Here is an 11,479-nt window from a genome sequence, read left to right on the forward strand (position 1 = left end):
AGCATTTTTATCGATAAAAGTTATTTTTCGAATTTTAAGCATATGTCAACTTAAAAAAGAGACCCTGTATATATAACGACCAGCCATAATATGAAAAACAAGTGGCTTGTACTATAGTGACTTCTTTTATGACTTCAATCCATCAGGCAGAACGTTCCTCTTTACAAGAAAATTAGTGTAGTAAAGCATTTTATTACCTATATTAGTTTTTCAGTAAGGGATAAAAATTTTTGTTTGATGGTGACCATGGTTTGGATCATGGTTTTTTTAGGAAGGAAAAAAACACAGTTATTCCAAAGTTCTTAGTTTTCGTTTTTTTGGCAGTCCCTATGACTGCCTATCAATTTTTTTGTAATTTAAAAAAAATGCGGATTTAGTAAAGACACCAAAATTCTAGATTAACAGATATTTTTATTCTATTATTGATAAATGGCATGTAATCAAGTGGTCTAAATTGGAATTACTGAAAAAGTGGCCCACTTCCTGTTTAATAGTACCTACAAATTTTTATCGCCAGTTGGCGGGATTTATCTGATTTGAATTTGAATATTTTCATTGACCTTAAAAAATGTTAAGTGCAAGTATTGCCATTTGGTAGTCGAAATTGTAACTACTGAATTCGGGTCTTCTTCTCATTTTAATTAGTACGAATTACTATCACCAGTTGTCGAATTGAAACTTCCAGTTATCAATAATGAGTTGAAACTAAGCTAAGCACAATTTTTAGCAACAAAATCAATAAAATTAAGAATGTGATAATTTTAATTTAAGATTAATATTTTTAGTAATCAAATTTTTTAAATTAGCTTGACATTAAATTTTGTAATTATATCAACAAAAAAAAAATACTTTCTCAAAATACTTGTATATTTGCTTTTGCATTATAATTATTACAAAAATCTTCCATTTATGATAAATAAAAAACAAATAATATTTATATTTAAAAAAATAATAAAATTATCTATACTATGTTTAAGAATCATTTTTCCTGAATAAGGTATAAAAATAATTTTCATAAAAATAACAAAAACAAATAGTGATTACAAAACTACTTAAAATAATTAACTTAAAAAAAAAACATGATAAATCATTTTAATATAATAAATAATAATATTAACATTTAATCATCATTAAAAACCGTGTTCATCTCTAAAAGTATTATAGTACTTTTTTACTATCAATTTGCAAATAGAACACCTTTTTATCTTTTATTTAGAATCGTAGAAATCAGAGTTGTAAAATTAAACAAATCAAAAATGTGTTTTGAAATTCAATCCAGCATTCGGATCAGTATAGGTTAATGTAGTGGCGCGGTTTTTGTCAATCCGCTTGCAACATTTCTAGTTAATTCAGCTATGCTGGATTGATTTCTGAACGCACTCCATAAGAGGGGAATTATCACTGGTATTGTTGAGGACAAAAATAGTGTAAATTATTGTATATTATGCCAAAAAAAATGCTTAGAATAAACGATACTAGATTATTTATAAGTAACAACCTTATTTCGAATTGCACAAACGAACATGAAATAATTACAATTTGCATGTACTATTTTTGACCACGGTATTACCCAAAAAAAAAGCAAAAAATTGGCTTTAATAACATGCCTTAATTTTAGGCTATTTATGTAACCGGCCAAAAAACATGTTGGTTAATTACATTCCTAATTCCAAGGGGTCATTTCCGATAACTTTCACAGAAGAAAAGTATGATGACCATTCATTTGAAATTTATTACAAATACTATACAGAATGTTTCAAAATTGCAAGGCACTATCTTAGATGCCTGTTCTCATATGTCATATAATCATTTGTCCAAAAAGAGTTAATTATCGAGGTACAGAAAGTTAAAGATTTATTTTTTTAAACAGTTGTAAATCAAGTGCAAAATCAGCCATTGTTTAAGAGGCTTTGAAATAACAACTGAATATATTGTTACATGTTTGGCACGTGATAAAAAGCTATTAGTTAGTAATAAACGCTACTTGAGTAAGGAATCAGTTTTATCAGTACTTCATGTAAGTGATTCTGTGAGTGTTAATTTTTTTTGTCATGGGAGAAAGCGCTTTAATTTTATTTTTTGACATATGGCAGGGTTAATCAAAGTGGGATATGCGAACACTTAGGGTTCACCGTTGGATGAGTCACTTTATAGGTCCATTGTGCTATCAAAGAAAGGGTTGACCCATCCCCGCCCACTAGTCTATCAACCAGTTGCAGCTGTTTACCAATATGATCTATTTAAGACCAGCAGAAGTGATTTGACAAGAAAAAACTTTATTCTACAAAACGGGAACTATTTGAACTTTTTTGCTTATTTTGAGCTAAAAAACACGCACATAGAATAGTACCGTACAATTTTGAAACCTCCTTGATGAATGTCTTACTTAAAATGTTTCCGATGAGGAGAGTTGATTTGAACCTTACAGTTTCGCACTGGAATCTTTCAAGACATTGACCATACTTTTTATAGCCTAATCAACTAAATCTATGGAAATTTATGGAAATTCGAAGGACATTTTTACTATAATAAAATAATAAATACTACAGTTTTATCAATCTTTTTTTTTTCATATTCGATATAATAGATAAGACTTTTAAGACCACTTGTAAGATAATAAGCAAATATTATAGTGCAGCACTCAAGGCTGTTCGAATTCAACATCCCCAAATGATTTCCTGTAAAACTTTTTAGATTGTAATAAAATTTACGTTTGTGGAAAAATGGCGCTCAAACGGCGGTGTTACTGAAGGCTTTCAGAGAATAAATAGAACGTTGAGAAAAAATTAGGACGCATTATGGAGGTCTAAATAGGCGAAGACGTATTTTAAAAAAAATGTTTTTCTAATACAAACAACAGTTTCTCACTTTGAGTTTTTGGAGTATTTAATTTTAGAAGAAACCATTTTATACATGTTTTTTCTATACAGAATATAGATTTTTCCGCCACTACTTGAAAAAGTGAAAAAATCGTTCGCTTTGATTCCTTTTGCTTTTTATACGAGCCTTTGCATAGCCTGAGTATATACACATGCATATTTAATATTGACGCTCGCATAAAAAGTTGCCACCCATTCTTTGATTCGTATATTTAATTGGGCTTTTTGGTACTTCATGTAATAATTCGAAATCACTTTTGGTAGTTTGGCTAAAACATCATCCATTTTAATTCCATTTATTATCGTTTCTAAAATCACGAATATGACGAAGTCACGAACATGACGCTACGCCTAAAATTAAAAATAATACCTAATTAAATAAAATGTCAACTTCTTTTGGTCACGCGTAATTGCTTCCTTTATGGGTGAAGGTAATCAATTAGCTGAAATGTCTCAAATTTTTAATTCGATAAAATAAGTAAACAAAGTCATTATCATATGACTTGTGGTAAACAAAAATGTACTTAATCAAAGTTCATTTGAATGTGGTTAATATTCAAAATATTTTTATTATGTATTTATTTCATGAATTTTTTTTTAAAAAGCGTATCTACTACCACTTCTGATTAATATTTTAACAATTTTACCAAATTAACTAATTTACTACCGTTCCAATTTTGGTACTAAGCTGCTACATGCCTTATTGAACAAATAATACTCACTTGAAAACTGCCAAGGCTTGATAAAAGTCTTCAAAAAATAGTTAGGCCCAGCGTCACACTGAAAACTAAATAAGTCAGCCTTATTATAGCTGACTTATAACGAAGAATTGGATTATTGCTTCCCTTCTTTCTCATTTTAACAGCTCCCACAGTAGTCGGAGTACGACAATCGTGGACTTAATAATTTTCGGGTTTTGTGAATCAAGAAAGACTCTTTTATCTAAGAAATTTGTCTCGCAATTAATATTAATACCGCCTAGCTCTTTACAACATCATTCCTGAGAAATTTCTCGTTTTTATGAACCAAAAAGGCATAATTATGCCAAATTCACAAATTTCTTCTACGTGAAGCTTGAAAGTGCTGAGACCTGTAGAGGCAACCTTCAACTCTTTCCAAGACATTCTATAGTCTGGTCAATCTTGCCATTCATTTGAGATGATACAAATCGAGGAATTTTTTACTACGAAGGCGAGATACAGTTGAACTCGACAGCGGCGTGGTAGTAGGCACGGCGCATAATTTATGAAAAAAAAAAACTTCGCAGTTAATAATGAAATTCCAAGTGTCGTTGTACATTTTTTTTATAAATATCGTTCTGATAAGAATTATTATTTGTTTACTAACATAAAAATATGAATCATACATTTAAATGAGATTATTTAGGTAATGTTAATGTAATTTACCCAATTTAAAAAAACCAACAATTTTTCAAAAATGAAAAATATACTTTAAATAATGACTTGAAATATTCGGAATTCCCAATAACATTGTAAAACCGGTCGGTCAAGCCACGTGAATCATGGGTCCTTAATTTTTCAACTGATATCACGAAGCAAACCTGATACGGTGCACAAAAGAATCAATTCTCCTCGAATGGGAGTAACACATAATATACAAGGTGTCTACTTAATTTGGCTACATATGGCAACGTTTTTTATTACAAGGTTTACGAACAAAAGTTATTCTATTTCGAAAATATTAACATTCAGATATTCACTTTTGACTTCGAATTTATTTTGAATAGATAATAAGGGAAGCGGTTCCAGAAATCACTCCCGAGTGTATTTAAACAATTTTGTAAAAGAACAATTACATGTATGGAACCGGAAAGGGGATACGTTGAGACAAAAACGAACTGAAGATAACTGTTTAGGAATGAATTGCTAACGATGGGAGTGTTCTAATAAACAAGTTTTCCATATGTAGCCAACTTAAATAGACACACTGTATATACAAGGTGTACTATAATTGACTGCAGAACTCTTGACTTCCTACATAAGCTTATAAAGACAAACGAAAAAGCTCCTAACCAAATTTAGATCTGAGGCCTAATTTCGGAGATAATTTATCAAATCAATTAATAACTTTATTCAATGACAGAGCACTTAGAAATAGAAGAATGACTTTATCGTGACGGGGTGGAGTTTAGTAAAAATTAAAAAGAGTGAAATAAATAATATGATAAATGCAACGATAAAGACATCTTTATTTTTGTACACTGTCATTGCATAAATTTATTAATTGATTTGGTTATATATCTCGAAAATAAGGCCTGAGATCGAAATTTGGTAAGTAACTTTTTCGCTCGTCTTTATAAGCTTATTTCGGAAGTCAATAGTTCTGCAGTCAATTATAGAACACCTTGTACAGTGCAACCTCGATATAACGAATCTGAAGGGAACCAGTAAATATTCGTTATATCAAGTAATTCGTTAAACTGAGGTTTGTTATATTGAGGTTAAGTTGGTCTAAAATTCGTTATAAAGAGGAAAAAAGTGTCGGAACCTCTCGTGACATGAATTACATACTATGGAGTATACTAACTGTCATATATTGGTGGGACTTTATACGTTATATAAAGGTTTTGAATTGACGAATTTCGTTATTTAGAGGTATTTAAATTTTTTATGTAGTTGAAAATTCGTTATAAAGAGGCTGTTCGCAAAAAATATTCGTAATGTAGAGGTATATTTTATATTGACTCTTATGGACAATTCAAGGGGATTGCGAAAAATTTGTTAAATCGAGGAATTCGTTATATTGAGGTTCGTTATATTAAGGTTGCACTGTATTTATATTCGGAAGGTTTAAAAATAAAAATTTGACCGATAAGACATTCCTCTCTTAAATTGCTTAATATAATTGATAAATTATATTAATTTGCAAGAAACAAAAAAAAATCCTTTTTTTGGCTGGCTCTATGGTAGTCTTTTAAAATATTCCCCTCTTATTTTCATGTTTAAATTATAGAAATATTAGGAATTTTACTATCAAAATTAGGCTTTTACTCTGATTAAAACAATGAAAATGGACTATCTAAATTGTAAAGCTATATAAAACCTTCTTCAATGAAAAAAAATACCCTTAATTTTTGGCCTTATTTTTATAAAATCGCCGAATGAAAATTTTACAATTTTTTTGTAAGATCATTTTAAAAAATTACATTAATTTCAATGTAAAAATAAAAATACCAAAGATGAAAACGACGCTTATTGATTATACAAAAATTAGGAAAAACATCAAAATTTTATTATAATTATTAATTTTTCACAAAACATATCCCTAAAAATATTTTTGGGAAATGTAATACTAAAATTGAATAGGATTTGCATTATTTTGAAGTGAGCATATTGAAATACTCTTAAGAAAAATTTCCGCTTGGAAAAACCTTTTCTTGTAGACGGATATTGGAAATATAGTAAAGAAAATGGTTTCCGGTTAAAGTGTAATATTTTTTCCCCGCCATTGTGTATGATTGGACAAAAATTTAAAATTTTGAACACATGACTCTTTTCAAAATTTAAAATTATCCAAAGTTACGATTACAATGAAATTTGGAAAATATTCCACACACTAAACACTGAAAGCATTTAGTTAAAAGAGTTAAAATTTGAGACTCATAACACAAAAATATTTTAGGAGAATTAATTACTTCATTCTGACATGTAGACATTATATGTCAAATGTAACATATTTTGAAAGTGATTAAATATCTTCGGGAAATAGTTTTATCGCTAGTAACAAACATTAGAATGATATTTTCAACCGGAAACATATTCTTACTTGACTTGAACGACTCGTCTAATATGAAAATAAATTTTCTTAAGTGTACAATTCCTATGTTCCTATATTATCCGGCCAATTTAAACATGCGAAGGTACAAGAATTCGCACCCAACTGAAATTTGGTAGGATTGATCAAAACAACCTCATAAATGAAATCTAAAGTCCTCATCGACTCGAGATGTGGAACGAAATTTACGCGGGGTTAAAAGTCACAAAAACGAGGTTTTCGCGATTTTCAGCGAAACGGTAAGTTTTATCATAAAATTAGTTCAGGCAAAAATTGTAGGTCAGATAAACTTCCAACTTTTTGAATCGTTATATCTCAGAAACGGTGGCTCTTAAGAAAAAAAAGTATTGAGACATTTTTTAATTTAATTATCTGATCTACAATTTTCGCCTGAGCTAATTTTATGTTTAGCGTTACCGTTTTTTCTGAAAATCACGAAAAACCCAGGTCTCGGATCGATGAGGACATTTTAAATTTCATTTATGATGGTGTTTTGAACAATCCAACCGAATTTCAGGCGGATCCAAATTTTTCCACCTTCACTAATACTTTTTTTATTTAATTTGACCGGATAAAATACTATTTTATAATTTTCATTATTTTTAAAAATACCTACGTGCATTTTTTTTGTAAAATTTTATAAAAATCTTATTCAGGGCCAATAAATAACTAAAATAAGTTATGATTAAAAAAAAAATTACATTAAATTATTGTTTATAATTTAATTATTATTATAAAAAAATTTATAAAATAAAAAAACTCAATTATAATTATTATTAAACAATTATTAATTATGATAATTATTATTATTATTATTATTAATATGCACATTTTGGAATTTACTACGTAATTTAATGTTTGTAAAATTTGTATTATTATGTTCGTTTATAAATAATATAAGATGTTAAAATTAGTACAATAAAAAAAAAACCAAAAAAAAAACTAAATTTAAAAAATAAAAATTAACTGACGAAAGTTTGTAAATGTCAACAAAAAATATGTCTTTTATTTATTAAACCCCAGAGCTTTTTCTATTCAAGCAGATAAGTAACTTTTCAAACTCGAATTTCTCGTCTTGGGAATGTATGTAATTCTTGTTTTAAACAAATAACCCTGGTGAGTATTATAAGAGTTCACGTCCAAGATCCGTTGACTACGTTTTACCCTCTCCTAACTTCGGGAACAGGTTCTCAGTATAATCCCCTCCAGACAGTTTTGGGATGAGTTAAATTACAAAAAGTAGGTGGCGCTAAAGTATCAAAAAAATTTTTTCATTAAGAAAAAATGATTATTTTGTAAAAGTGTAAATGAGAAAGTTGTTTGACTCAAAATTAGCTTCAACTTTTATTTAAACAATTTTTATGAAAAACTTACCGTTTCCGAGCTATAGGCCAAAAATGCAACGCACCGTAGTTAACGGTTCTTTTGTCACTTTCGCCGGGCGAGTCGGCATAGTACGAACAAAGGACCGGTTTCTAACATCTGCCTAACTGTCTATGAATAGTACATTTTTCAGTTCCTATGTGAGTTTGGGAGAGTAAAGGAGAGTCTTCTCTTCAAAAATGAATATCTGTTTCGTGTGTAATAGAACTGTTGAAAGTTGGTGAAGTGGGTGAAAAAAGAACTGTGGATTCAAAAAGTCGGGAAAAATTAATAAGAGCTAGCATAATCAGAGATGATTTAACAATCGAAAAATTACTCAAGGATGAAAGCAAAACAATCGTTGTTCACATCAAGTGCCACGAGACGTATGCTGCAATTTACTGCAGTTGAAAGTATTTTCGAACAATCAATTCAATTTTAAATTCTACAAAAATCTCAAACACAGCACGGCATAAAATGTCCGATGTGTACTCTTCAGCAAGCTGTATTTCAAAAACGGTAAATTTTACAAAAAAATTGTTTAAATAAAAGTTGAAGCTAATTTTGAGTCAAACAACTTTCTTATACACTTTTACAAAAAAATCATTTTTTCTTAATGAAAATCGTGAAAAACCCTTTTTTTGATACTTTAGCGCCACCTACTTTTTGTAATTTAACTCGTATGACGTTGCTCCAATGACATAAAAGTGTAGTTGACAATGTCCTCTACATTTTTTTATTTGAAAAACTTTTCCCCTAAACCAATAGATTCCGAGAAAAACGCATTCCAAAATTTTTTTGGATTTTCTCAAAAACAGCGGAACGAAAAATTCTCTTAATTTTTTTTAAGTTATTTACATGCCCCCCTAACGATCTATAACCTCAGATCCACCATTGAACACTGGGACACAGAGACATTCCAGGAAATTGTGAAGCCGACGAGCTTGCTATAAATGGCACAATGCTGCCGGCCACAAGTATCAATAAATTTTGAAATGTTACTAATATTTGACACCTAAGAAACACACTGCCTGTGATATTAGCAACATGTGAGTTGGTTTCTTTCATTTTCCTTTATTAGCCGAATTTTGTAACATCTTTTGCTGTACTTTAACAATTTTTGATATTTATTAAATAAGCCCCTTCAATCGCCACAATGGTGACCGAGAGAAGAAGCTCTGGCTAAAAATTTATGTGAACTACGTCACATTCATCTAATCATTGTCTGATCTCGCTTTAATTGACCATGGAACTTATAAAGAGAGGTTATATGAGTCTCATTTCAACATCTTACTTGTGAGAGTTGTACGAAGTTAGATTTATACAACATGTATATGTCACCGGATGACTGTATCGTTAGTTTAAAATAAATCTAGTAAGATTGTAAACTGACGATAGATTGTGAGTAATATTTTACGTTATATTTTTGTTTTATAAACTAACAATGTTTATCAATCAAATCGTAATTTAACTTTGAATAAGTAAATGATAAATAAGTAGGTAACTTTTAATTTTGTGCGCATTATTATATTTTAGTGTATATTAAATTTTTAAATAAATATATTAATTTAATTATAAAAATAAAGTTCCTGACAATTGAGTTGAAACAGAGCCTGACTTTGAGAAAGGCCTTGAAATATATCGAGATATATATACTAAGTTTAGTCCCAAGTTTGTTACTAAATATTGATCCAAATATTGCGATATCTCAGAAACTCTGCATCCAATCATTAAATTAACCTGATTTTTGGATACTTTTTGGATCAAAATTACCCCATCCACCGAGTTTCATCAAATTCCAAAACAAAATTTTTTTTGCGTTTTTCTCAATTTTGTTTAAGGGGGAATAAAAAAATTAGAGGTTAATCCATTTTCAAGGTCAAACAAACGTCAACTTTATTAAAGCTCAGCATTTCCGTACCAACCTCATGTAAGTCTATCGAGTTTTATAAACAGACATTTATCCCGAAAATGAATCGGATCATCGATATGGACGCTTTTCATATCAAGTGAGATTCTTTCTAACAAAAAATCTAGCCTATTATGATATTTTTCATTCACGAGATCAAACGATACTACTTGTGAAGTATTTGAACTTTTTTGAATTTATTCACCATTTATAACAATACAAAACTTAGAAACGCATAAAGGACGTGTGGGTTAGTCACTTTGTGTTAAATTTGAAACGAATTTTACAAAACAACCTACATAGACTTCAGTTTACCCGCCTAGAGATCGCCTATCAGATCTAGTTTATTAATCAAAATAAATCGGTAAATCCATATTTCTTGAAGCGAACTGAATGAAAATTATCGAAGGAGGCTAGAATTTTGATTTGGTAGGGCTTTTCTCATTTTTACTTTCTTTTAAAACTTCAAAGTCTCAATAGGACACCTGATGTCGAGCTGGCCATATTACCCATAAAAATATTAAATTTGAAAGTGAAATTAAAATTGATTAAAAAACGAAGAAGTTATAAGCAATCGAAGATTGCATTCAATAGTTGTCCATTTTTTTTTAGCAAAGCCAAATTTTATATTTAATCTCTATCGCGATTCTGTATGACTTCACTAGTAGGAATCTTCCTCTTTGGTTAATTAGGTATTTTAAAGGTTCATATCTTGCATGCTGGTCAAGATTTTTAAAAACCAACTTCACTTTTCTATTCGTGCAGTTAGAATTCTTCATCTGAATACTTACTTTTAAAACTTCATAAGTGTAAATCTTCAATTATCTGAAAGAAATTTAGGATTTTCAAAAATTGAAACACTAATTTCAGTATAATTATTGTCAATTTAATCAAATTTCTTTCTTTTTTTTTTACGTTAAACATATTTTTTTTAACTTTTTTTTCTTTTCTGATTTGATAAAAATTACATCAAGATTAATAAAATGTAATATTATAAAAATTGTTAAACGATACATCTTTCATTTCGCAAATTACAATCGATCGATTTCTAATCATCACACTTTCTTCTTTCGTTCACCGAATCATTTAACATCAAAAAAAATAATAATAATAAACAAAAACAAACAAAAAAAATTAAAGAGCACCATTGAGTTCGACACATTTATCATATGACTTAATATAAGTTACACGATTTTAATCAAATATTTTTCCTCATAATTTTAAAGTGTAAAGCAGATCGATCAAAGAAAATTATTACATATATTCTTTTACAATTATTATATTTTTTTCTCAAAAAGAAAAATATTTTCTATTCATATTTTAATTATAATATTTATATACATTAAAACTGAAATATTGCATTGATAAGTTTTTCCTTACAAACTACAAATTCAAAAGTTTTCAAATTAAAATTAATCAAAAAATTCAATTTTAATTCTTTTTCAAAATATTTAGTTTTTATTTGTTTTAACTCCATGGGAAATTATTTTTATTAAATTTAAAGAAGAGTTTTCTTTATTTGGCACATTCAACT

The sequence above is a fragment of the Chrysoperla carnea genome, chromosome 1 (genome assembly GCF_905475395.1).
Source record: "Chrysoperla carnea chromosome 1, inChrCarn1.1, whole genome shotgun sequence".
NCBI lineage: Eukaryota > Metazoa > Arthropoda > Insecta > Neuroptera > Chrysopidae > Chrysoperla > Chrysoperla carnea.